The sequence below is a fragment of the Pelodiscus sinensis genome, chromosome 1, assembly GCF_049634645.1.
Source record: "Pelodiscus sinensis isolate JC-2024 chromosome 1, ASM4963464v1, whole genome shotgun sequence".
NCBI classification, from domain to species: domain Eukaryota; kingdom Metazoa; phylum Chordata; order Testudines; family Trionychidae; genus Pelodiscus; species Pelodiscus sinensis.
Window position 1 is genome coordinate 295,146,083 of NC_134711.1, and position 11,802 is coordinate 295,157,884.

Sequence of the window (11,802 nt, forward strand, 5' to 3'; positions counted from 1 at the left end):
GCAAAACTTTTGTCTTTTGGGTTGTTTTTTAAACACCTCTAAAAGACAAAAGCTTTATTGTTCAATTGCCAATGTAGATATAGCCTTAAGGAAGTGAATCATCATTACATAATAACTCTACTAAGTAGACAGCTCTGAAACCTAAACTCTGAAAGGTCCTGAGCACCCTCAGTTCCCAGCACCTTCCAGGATATCTACTCCTCATTTCTTTCAGAGAGACTCTCTGCAGGGAAGAAGCATGAATCTCTTCAAAATGCACATTGTCTTCAAACAAGACAAATAGAAATGACTGTGCTTGTGCGCCATGTCGTTTTTGTCTACAGAAGACTTTCGGGAACAAATTCCTTTCACACTGAACACTATTCACTTATTTATTCCACTGTTACATGTAGCACAGTAGTTCCCAGACATAGCAAAGAAACAGTGCCTATATAAGCCAAAAATGATTACACAAGCTAAAGCTGCAATGCAAAAATGAATTCATCCTCAAGTCTATTGGAATGTGTTCATTCATATTCAAATGGCAGCTGTACCCATTGAGATGGATAGGGCTCAGCTTTGAATTATATGAGAAGTCCTCTATGAGAAGGACTAGTTAGTCCAGAAGATCAGGAAGCTCGTCTACAATAGGTCCTTTGGATAAGCAGTCCTATCACACCCTTTTTATTCCTTCTAATATCCATTTAATGCCTTTACAAGCTATGCTCAAAGGTTCAGCTGTGCCATTTATGGAGAACCTACTATTAAGGATGGGTGTATCATGGTACTGCCCCTGCAATAACACAGAGAGAAATTCTTTCTTGAAGGCCATATACACACTTGCTCTATGGGCCAGTGAGGTTGCGGGGGAAGAGGATGGGTCCACTGGGGGAGTAAACAGGGAACAATCTTTGCACTCCTCAAGGACTGAAATTGGGCTTGACCACACAAGGAGAGAAAGCCCAGCACCCTCCTATGGAAGGGGGAAGTTGAATCTGACTCCAAAGTATTGTTGTATGTAATGTTGCTGAAGCGGCGTTGATCCCAGGATATTATCTTTTTGGACCAACTTCTGCTGGTGTGAGAAACAAGCTTTCAAGCTTACACAGAGCTCTTCTTTCCCATACATGAAGAAGAGCTCTGTGGAGGCTCAAAAGCTTTTCTCTCCCACCCACAGAATTTGGTCCAATAAAAAGATACAATCTCCTTCATCTTGGCTGCCCAAAAGAAGGGAATTTTGTAATAGGTTTGCTCGGGAAATGATTTTTTCTCCCTTGCAAAAAATGTCAATGATTTTTTTCATTGTTTCACATAGTTAGCTATTCAGATATAGTTTGGCTTTCTTATTGGTGAACACCCCCCAAACATCCGCACCAGCCAACCAAAATCCCCCCAAGCCCTCAAAAACCTGTTTTTGTTTGTTTTCCAGCCACCCAAACTGACAAGTTGTCTGTTAACGTTGCAAATTTTAAGACAGAGACATTTGTTTTTTCAATGAAAACCTGCAAGATCTAATTCAAACCCCACTTTTTCATGAAACATTTTGTTCTCAATTAAGTTGGAATGAAAATAAGTTGCTGAAAAAATTTCAACTAGCTCTGTCAGGCTGCCTCTTTTGGTCATTCGGCTAGGTCAGATTCTGTCACTCTCACCCTCAGGCTGTGAAAGATCCAATGGAAATTAGCAGGGTTTGTGGACTAAGGTGCTGGCCAATGTGAGTAAAGGTGGTACTATCTGTACCCTCAAACTAAACATACAGCATCTGAATTCTGTTACTGTGTGATTGGTGGTTAGCATGCATTCATATTCCTCTCCTCAAACAGCAATATGTCATTCTGTTCCCATCAAAGTGTCTTCTAGTTCGTAAGGAGCTCCCTATGGAGCAAACCCTGCCAGGCCCTTATGCAGGAAAGCAGCAGAAAAATGGCAAGTGTGTAACCCATGTAAGGATCAGAGCTCACTCCTGTGCTTGCACTGCAGGGAGCAAAGGGGGCTATTCTATCCCCACTCCCCCAGGAACGCACTGTGCAATGCTCCACTCCCTCCTCCTACAACAATGCATTGGCTCACACAGCTGGCTGTGAGGGTATCTAATAAACCTGTGACTGACATCCCCATCCTCACCCATGGGGAATTAAAATGCACCTCCTCAAGGGGCGGTACCAGGCATACAGTCTTTGCCCTGCTAGGAGCTCTGTCAGGCACTCCGTCCCTGAGGCTATGGGCGGTTGGTGAAGCTTCCACTTGGAGAGACAGTAGCTTCCTAGCCTAAGCGCAAGCCCCGCACCCTTCCCACTGTCTCCCTCCTCTCTTCCCTGCACATCCTGTATTCCTGCTCACTGAATGCTTGTCCCCTTCCAGCCAAATCCCTGAACCCAAGCAAATTATTTTTGAAAAAGACACTCTACTTTCTGCAACTTCTTTCTCAACAAAATGGAGCATGTTTTGTACCATGTGCCAGATATGAAGAAGGTACCCAATTAATAGCACTAAATTTGGGACTAAGAGATGTCAGTCACAGGTTTATTAGATACCTTCATAGGTGACATACAGGCAGCTTGCAAACACCCCAAACTCCTCTCATTGATTCTGGGGAACACAGAATGGCAAGCACTACTTAAAGTTAATTGAGAAATGTCTGTCCTTTCTTCACACAATCAAACAAGGTGCCAGGCCTTGCCCTGAGCTAGCATTTGCCCCCTGAGAGGAAGAAGAATACTAGAATCAGACTGCAAAAGTTGCCATCTCATTTTCACTTCTTTACACAAACAAGTGAGGGCTTCTTATGTTGATTGTTTCAACAGCAGTAAGCACCTCAGACAATGAATAAGAATTGCCAAAAGACATGCCAGTAAAATACAGTCTGGCTGCTGCTTTTACCCATTCAGCTCTCATAACCAAAAAAGTAAAATGTCCCTCTGAGGCAGCATGATGGGGCCAGCTTTATGTATTAGACTGGTAGACCCAATATCCCCAGGGGTGACGGAATCAAATCCCCAGCCCTGTTCTCCCCAGGTCCCAACCACTGAAAAGAGTTGAGACCTATCCTACCAATAACTTCTCTCTTGCCACCATGTACCTCCTCCCTCTGCCCTCCTTTATTCCCTCCACAGACTTCTCTCCCCAGGCTCCCACTGCTCAAGATCACTGTCCTCCCCAACCAAGAGTTCCGCCTGCCCTGACCATCACAGAATTTGAATAAGTAAAAAAAAAATTGCCCTGGCTCAGGCCACTGCTTACCTGTAGGAAAGCTCTGAAGGGCTCCTCTGGACCAGGTGGAGGGGTATCCATTCCTTTTGGCCATTTACTGTTCTGCCCAGTTCCACTTAGCAGGCCAGCACAGGGTACCTGCTGCCACGAATGATCCAGCCCTCCCTGCAGCACACACATTTACTGCAAAAACAGCATAAGGCTGGTTGGCATAGCTGCATTTTTGACTAGCGCTTTGAAAAGTGATGCTGGGGGAGGCCGGATGGAGCCCTGTTCTCACTACCCCTGCCTCTTCTGACAAATTACTTCAGCATTGCACAATGGGAGGAGGAGTGATCCCATAAAGTCTCAAATTGAAATTCTTTTGGAAGCCAGGAGCAGTGGCTACTGTGTGAATAATGCAGAAAGATGTTGAAATTGTAAAAAAACACTCTGCAAAACTGCACTCTTCAGCACTTTCCATCTGATGACATCAAAACACTTAACTAAAACCAATGAATTTACACAAACTCCTGTGAGGCAGGCAAGTATTATTATTATCCCTTTTTTTGGATGGAGAAGCTGAGGAACAGGATAATTAAGTTCCTTAACCACTGTTGTTTTTCTTAAATCAGTGGGAAAACTCCCCTTGAGACAAAGCCTTAAATGATGGGTCCAATGTCATACTAGAAGTCTGTGACGGGAAGGCCATTGAGAAAACCCCTCATCTTCACATTTATAGCAGAGGGGAACACAGACCTCTGGTTACACTGAGGCGGGGAAATCACCTGAAACCCCAGCTTCCCCCCAGTACAGGAACTCCACAGTGAGGTTGCTCCTTACCCTAACACAGTGTAAGGGCAGGCCCTGCCCCTCTCTGCCAGGTGTACCACTTGTGGCTGGGCAGGCTCAGCCCAGCATTAGCCAAGTGTGGAGGGAGTTATGGGGGAGGAGGAACTGGGTGTGGAGCAATCTGGGTGTGGGTGGCCCAGTGGGAGAGTTGGATGCACAAGGGCTTGTTGGGGGAGGGGGATGTAGGGGCAATGGGACTCTGGTTGAGCTCAGTGAAGGAGTCGAGGGGAGGTGGGGTTTGGTGTGGGGTCCAGGTGCTGAGGAAGTGGGACTTCATTTCATAGGATAGGGGATACAGGTGCAACTTTCTGGGGCTCAGTGGGAGGAGGAGGGTATGATGAGCTTGTTAGATGAGTCCAGGTTTAGGGGAGCAGGGCTTGTCAGGGTGAGGGTTAGATGGGCATGCTTAACCAGGGAGCCCCAGCTGGTGCTGAAGGGACACTGCATGCCGGACTCCTGCTCCCCCCCTCCCAATTCCTCATCCCCATTCCTTCTCCATCCCCCTCACTCCCCATTCTTTCCCCATAACCTCTTCTCCCCCACCTCCTCACCCCCACTTCTCTCATTCCCACTCCACCCATCCGTCCAACTCCACTGCAGGGTACAGAAAACAGGAAGCATGGGGGGAGAGGATTGGGCAGCTATCTCTGCAGGGCTCATTGAGCTAGGCAACTAGACCCCCCCACACACACACACATTATTACACAGGCTAGCAAAGGGCAGGGAAACCATGGAAAGCACATGTGGGGAGAGGACATGGGGAGAAGAGCCAGCAGCAGGCTCAATAGCAACTGGACTGGGAAAGTGAAACCAAACCCATCCCCATGCCACACACTAGCAAAGGGTGGGGGAGCCAACCCAGCAGGGAGCGTGCAAAGGAGGAGAATGGGGGTCAGCAAGGAGGAAGCCCACTTTGCCCATTGGGGCCAAGGTGCAGGGAGTAGGGGCTGGTTGGGGTGAGGGGTCAAGCAGGGAAGGGGGGGCTGAGTAGGAGAAGAAGAGGCAGCAGCAGCAATACAGTAAGCTGGGTGTGGTGGCCTCTGAAGAGCAGGGCTAGCAATCCTCCTGGAGCCCAGGAGATGAATGGAATTGAGGCTGCTGCAGCAACTGGGAGAAACCATGTGAGTGTAATTTGAACCTTGTGTCTGTGCCATGCAGGATGAGGGGCAGGCTGCTGAGGAGGCTCCCTGCTTCTCTGCCTGCCCAGCCACTCTGGACCCTGCCTAACCCCACTAAACTTTCCACAGCAACCCCATGTGGCAGTTGGAGGCAGAGAGGAGAGGGGCAAGGGCAGCACAGCCCCAGCTTTGGGTAGAGGCTGTGCCTTGTTTTGCCTTACAGACCAGACGCCCACGCCTGAGGCTGAATTGCTTCCTGATATTCTTAGGGGATGTGCAGCTCTGCTACATCTACAAGACAGTACTTTGACCCTATACATGTTGTTTTTATTAGTACCCTTTAATTACATTACACAAGTAAAACAATCTTTATTCATATATTGATTCATGAGAGTAAGAGGTTGCAGGAGTCAGGAGTGGGTTTGCTACCACTCCAAATTATTTCAGTCAGAAAATTCAACTCCGGACTCCACAATCCTTTCTTCCAAAGAATACAGGCTTGTATATCATGTCATCTGTTTCCTCGCTCTAACTAATGATGTGTGATAATTGAGCCTATGTATTTACCCTAATTATGAACCCAACTAAAAAGTGAGTGAAAATTCATCAAATGTCACAATAACCTATAGCAATAAATGTTGATGGAAAAAAGATGCAAAAGAGAGATAAAAGGACCAAATTAGTCTAAACAAAAAGACCTACTGATATAATTCAAGGACTGTGTTAACATCACGCCTGAAAACAAGAAAAGTGTGGAACTGAAAATTAATGGACCAAAATTGCTGTAATAAATTAGGCCTAATTGGTGGCAAAAATAATGAGGGAATGGGCTAGTCCACTTCTCTCTCCCTTTTGGGGTCTTCAAAAGGAGACTTTGGGGTGAAAATTAGCAGAGTTGGAAAGGAACTCAACAATTGCTGGCTGAAAGACCAGAAAGGGATGAATTTCAGCATCATGGCTGCCACCCACACTGTTTCCCAGGACCCTTAGACTTCCTTCATCCTAATCCTGCGAGATTCCCTGACCAGAGAGTGCAGAGGAAGGGACTCAGATGACATCACCATCTCCAGTAGTTCAAGGTGAATACAAACACCATCTGGCATGTGAGATTTTGGCTCTTTCCTCCCTCCTCTAGCTGTGTATCCTTTTTCTTCCCTACCTAAATTCTTCTCTTTTTTATTTCTTCCTTTTTCCTCTCTGTTTAATAAAAGTCTGGCTTTCCAGCCAGTACCACTTATTTTGCAAAACTGCAGGAAAACCTGTGACCAGAATGGGAGGCAAGACAATGTTCTAAAAAGCCCGATGCAGGTCTCGAAGTGGCTGCTGAGACTCTGTACTGTGCCTGTGTTCTTCCAGCAGTGTGGCTTCAAGCGAGAATTCACACCAGAGATAGAAGCTGAATTTTCTGTCTGTGCTGTTCTCTCTTCTCCTCTCTTCTTTGTGTGTGTTTGTCTGTCTTCTAGGAAACAGGAACTGATTTCATCAACAACAGCTGCTCTAGCCCATCTCAATTAACTTCTTCTCTTCTCTCCAAAGAGGACAGTTATTGCCCTCTTTAATGACATATTTTAATACCATCTCAAAGGCTGTTAGAGGACTGAGGGATATGCTTGTCTCTTGACTCTTCAGATCACATGACATGATCCTGCCCAAGGCAAGGTGTAGGAAGCAAGGCAAGCAATAGGCAGTGACATCAGTGCAAAAAGCCCTAATGTGGACAAGCCCTTAAAGTAAAAATATCAAGGAGGAGGAAGTATGGGTGGTTCAAAGCCATGATTCATTTCAGTTCATTCTGTCCTGGTGGACTAAGACCATGGCCAATTTAAATTTAAAAAGTAAAGTCAGAAAGGATTTAGTATGGAAAGCTCACATCCTGGACCAATCCATGACTTCTTAATCTTTGGTTCTTGAGGCTCTAAACTGGGAAGCTTACCCCCATACATTTCAGTCATATCCCTTTTCACAATGAAATGAACAGTACTATATACAATATGCTAGAACTCTGCAGTATTCTAAATGTGGCTCTACTATTAGTACTTTCTGTCATGCCACTATAACTTCCTCTGAATTTATATTTTTATTTGCTTTTATAACTGCTAAATTCTCTGGCTAAAGTGTGGCTTTTTAACCATCTCCTCACATCTTTCTCTCTTGCTTGCTCTCTCCTGCCTACTGTTTTGCAATGCAGGGGTAGCAAGAGTTCCCTTTCTCAGCTTTCTATCTGAGGCTTCATCACTTCACATTAAACATGCTATATCTATGATATTGAAACGCCTCATGACTTCTACTTAGGAAGAAGCTGATTTGTAAGAGTGTACTTTTCTGCAGATGCATCAACTTATATTTTTTCTGTACTGTTTGAGCCCGAGTCTGCTGCTGTTAAACTCAATGGGAATTTTCCCATGCATTTTCAATGGGAACAACAACTGTTATGTTCCCTCGAACACAATGTCAGATGTGATGCCACTGGCAACCTTAACTCTGTCCAACACTCCAGAATATGTAGTACAGTAACAAATAAAGCTCTGCACTGTAGAACTTTTATTTGGCAGGATAAAGAAGAAGAGAAACCAACACATGTCCATTTTGACTCTGCATCCTTTCCATTCTGAAAACAGCCCATTTATGGGCATAGTCCATGACCTGAGGTCACTGAAAGAGTCCACTCCTGTACCTGAAGACAAAAGCAATTTCTCTAAAATGATTTTTTATGTAAGTACCTGAATGAGTCAAGAGAAAGCTAATGACAAAAACAGTGCCCCTATTCCATCATTGTTTGAAAACAATAAAGCCAGGAAGGAAAACAGACAAAACAATGCACAAATTAGATATAATTGACTACTTCCCTCTCTTTTACAACAAAATATCCTAGATTCTCTTTCAAAAGATAGTAGCACTAAGGAATTCATCACGATGAAGTGGGGACGGAGGGGAGGGTGAGGGACATTAAGTTAGACTTTCAAATCCTGTTTTGAAAGCTCTGTTAACGTTAGTAATATGTTGTTCAACACTAATCTCACCTGACAGTGTTAGGTGCTAATACTATCAGGTGTAATATATGGTGATGGAAGGCCTGAGAAAAAAGGATGTATTCTGAGATACGTAGTACGTATTTATCTGTATAGGCACCATTGACTAAGTAAAAGCGACGAGGAGTCCTGTGGCACCTCGTCGCTTTTGCAGATTCAGGCTAACACGGCTACCCCTCTGATCATTGACTAAGTGTGATATATTGACCATAAGCCACTGCAAAAACTGAAATCAGACAACTCAGATCTTGAAAAAAGGACATCACACTGACTCAGCAGAGTGCAGAAAAATACCCCAATTCCTTGTAGTAAACAAGAGCTCTAGTCAACTGCCAAGATGTTTTTCTTTCTTAATTAAGGACCAGATCCTGATCTCAAGGAATTCAAAGGCAAAGTTCCCATTGACTTTAGGGAAAGCAGATTTGAACTTCGCAACCGTTTTCTTCTTCTGCTTAAAAAGCATGAATCATTTTAGTTTAGTGACTTTTATGCAGTGCTGCGGGTATCACATTGCATTAAAAGTGCAAGCAGGGAATATGTACAGCAAACGATTTAAGAAAAACTAAAATTTGAAAGAGAAAAAGCATGCTAATTCCCCACCCACCCAACCACCAACACATAACTATCAGTTTCAGTAGGGCACTGTGAGAAAACTAATGATGCATAAATCAGTAATGAAAAAGTGTGAAGAATCACTCCAGAAATTACACGGCATTGTCATTAGCCGGATCCACACTCCCTGCTTTTACATCTTACTCTTCTCATCCCAGAACTGAGAACTGCAGGCATTGGGTTTTAAGAGACGAATCCTCTTAGTTCTTTGTATTTCTCTGTCCACTATACACCATTTTCCACATGTACACTTAATAGGTTATATATTATTACTGTCATATACCTGAAATCCATCCACTGACTAAACACAATTTTTATGCCACCAATTTTTTCAGGAGGTGCGGAGAAAGTTGTGCAGCAAACAAATCCCACCCCAAAAGGGACAGATTCCTCAGCCCTTCTCCCCCATCCCTCAACATAGCAACATCTCCACACCCAGCGCTGTAAACATCTGATGGTCTGGCTCCTCTTCTGCAACTGACCGGTCCTTGCCTCTCCGAGCAGGACAAATGGCCGAAGCGGCCTCTCTGGGCAGTGATCATGGTGGGAGGGGAAGCCAAGCAATGAACCAGAGCGGATTCTCTCCTGTCTTAGAATGTGAAATGTTGGGATTGGTCCTGCCTTGGGCAGGGGGCTAGACTTGATGACCTCCTGAGGGCTCTTCCAGCTCTATGATTCCATGGAAGGCTCAGCCCTGGAACAGCCTGGCCAATCTCCCCCACGACACGGGGAGGAAAACGCCCCCTTGCCCCGAGCAAAGAGCCAGAGAACAGCGAGCCCAGGGCGATGCGGCTCGGGCAGACGCACGGGGTGGTGTGTCCGGAGGCTGGGTCCATGTGAATAGATGAGGGCTGAATTGGGGATGGGGGACACTGAGCAGGGCAAACTCTTGCCCCGATGAGCGAGCCTGCCTGGGAATCAAGCCCCGGTGCCAGGCTCCTGCGCTCCCCAGCCGAGGGAGATGCAGCAGCAGCTCTTAATCATCCGGCGCTCAACTCCCGCGACTGGCTCCTTCGCTAGCGGCCGGGATGAACTGGGGCAGGGGCTGGCGGGGAGACCGCAGCCATCGCGGCGCTGCCCGGCTCCCGTGCCCCCGCCAGAGAGCCCCCGCTTCTTCCCCTGCCACCCCCCCCCCCCCCCGCCCCGCGGCTCTCCGAGGGCCCTGGGGAGCGCCCCGCCTGGGGCAGCGCAGCGCACTGACCTGCTCGGCTCGGGGACTGGCCCGAGGTCCCGCCGGCGGAGCGGAGCGAGCGGAGCGGCTGCTCCCGGCTGTCTTACTCCACGCACCCCGAGCCCGCCAGCCAGGGGCAGCGCGGCTGCCCTGCCCGGGGCGGGGCCGGGCCGCAGGCAGCCAATCAGCGCGAGGCGGCTAGCGCCCGCCACCGTCCTCCTGCAGCTGGACTGACAGCGGCTCTCCACCGCCAGGGTGATGCGTGGGGGGGCCTCGGCGCGCGCGTGGTGTGTGTGTGTGTGTTGGGTTGTTCTGCGTGTGTGTTGCCCTGTGTGTGTGTGTGTCTGTTGCGCTGTGTGTGTGTTTTTCTGCGCGTGTGTGTTGCCCTGTGTGTGTGTGTGTGTGTGTGTGTGTGTTTCGGTGTGTGTCTGTTGCGCTGTGTGTGTGTTGTGTGTGTTGCTGTGTGCGTGAATCTTTCCGCCCTTCTCTCTCTGCCCTTCCCAGGGCGGAGCAGCCAGTGGCCCCCATGCACACACAAGCTGCACCCGCCCAGACATGGTCCGATTGACATTTGGGCAGTGCTGCGCCTGCCCTGGCTGGTGCACAGCGAGCAGCTCCCTGCGCCGCTGGGCGCGCTCTTCTGGCACGTTGGGCATCCACGTGCCCGCCCTAGGGTTGCCAACTTCTTGCCTCGCCGCCTGCCCCTTCCTCGAGGCCACGCCCCTTGCTCTTTGCATCCCCCTCCCCAAACTTTCACTAGGTGGGGAGGGGGAGGTTGGAGTGCGGGAGGTGGGATGGGATGCGGGGTCTTGCAGGGGTTTACAGTGGGGGAGGAGGGCAGGGGTCAGGCTCTAGGAGAGAGTTTGTGTGCAGGAGCAGGGTCTGGGAGGGAGTCTGGGTGCAGGTTCTGGGCTGGGGTAGGAGGCTGGGATTCAGGAGGTGGGAAGGTGGATGGAGCTTACCTTAGGTACCACTGCATCCCTCTGGCAGCACAGCTCCCTTTCACCCCCAAAACTTCTATTGGCTGCAGTTCCCAGTCAATGGAAGCTGCAGAGTAGGCACTTAGGATGGGAACAGTGCATAGAGACCCTCCCACTCCAGCCCCTTAGGGACAGCAGGAACATGCCAGGGAGCAGAATGAGGACTGGCAGGAAGTCTGCCTTAGCTCCTCTGTGCTGCCAGCAGCAGTTAGGAGTGGCTACAGCCTTTTAAATTGCCTGGCCCCCTGGGCAATTGCCTCCTTAGCCTGCACCTTATCTGCAAACCTGCTCCACCCCCATGATTCTACTCTCTGTGTATGAATTCTTCATTCTCCCCTCCATCCAACTTCCATTCTCTGTATGTGAAATCTTCGCCCACCCCTCCATCCCCACCGCTTCTGCTCTCTATGGGTGAATCTTACTACCCACCGCTCCATGCTACTCCCCTGTGCTGTCCAGCCTCCATCCCCAGCTTCCTGCTCTCTGTGTGCGACTCCTATCTCCCATCCCCTCTATTTGCACATGAGAGTATCCCTCTGTACTTACACTTTCTCTGTTCTTCACAATTCCTGCTTTCTTTCACTGCATTCTTCTGCCCTCTATTTACATTGCTATATTGTCCTTTTTCTGTATACAGTTAATTCCTTGTCCCTCACCCTTTTAAATCTTTCCTAGTGTTTCTGCCCCAAAGTATGTGAATGCTCCTTCCTATCTGTCTACACTAATTCTTTCCCAGTTGTATATGTGCGTAAAAAAATCCTCTCCTTTCCAAACACCCTATTTACATCTTTTTAGTCACCATTCTCCTGCTGGAATTTTTGTTCCATGTGAGTGTGATAAAGAATCCCCCTTTCCCCACAGTCTTTTTTCTC

At 47.8% G+C, this 11,802-nt stretch overlaps 1 protein-coding gene across 4 annotated transcripts in view; it reads right to left on the reverse strand.

Moving 5' to 3' along the window:
• The window catches only part of SERTM1 (serine rich and transmembrane domain containing 1), a 31,475-nt gene extending 21,328 nt beyond the window's left edge, over positions 1–10,147 (reverse strand). For 2 of the 4 annotated variants that reach the window (XM_075919163.1, XM_075919162.1), the window contains exons 1-2: positions 9,981–10,147; positions 3,220–3,372 (exon numbers count right to left, since the gene is read on the reverse strand). The gene's annotated coding sequence lies outside the window, so the exon portion shown is untranslated. The remainder of the gene's footprint in view (positions 1–3,219; positions 3,373–9,980) is intronic. The other 2 variants (XM_075919160.1, XM_075919161.1) reach the window with 1 other exon arrangement.
• Between the last annotated feature and the right edge of the window lie 1,655 nt (positions 10,148–11,802).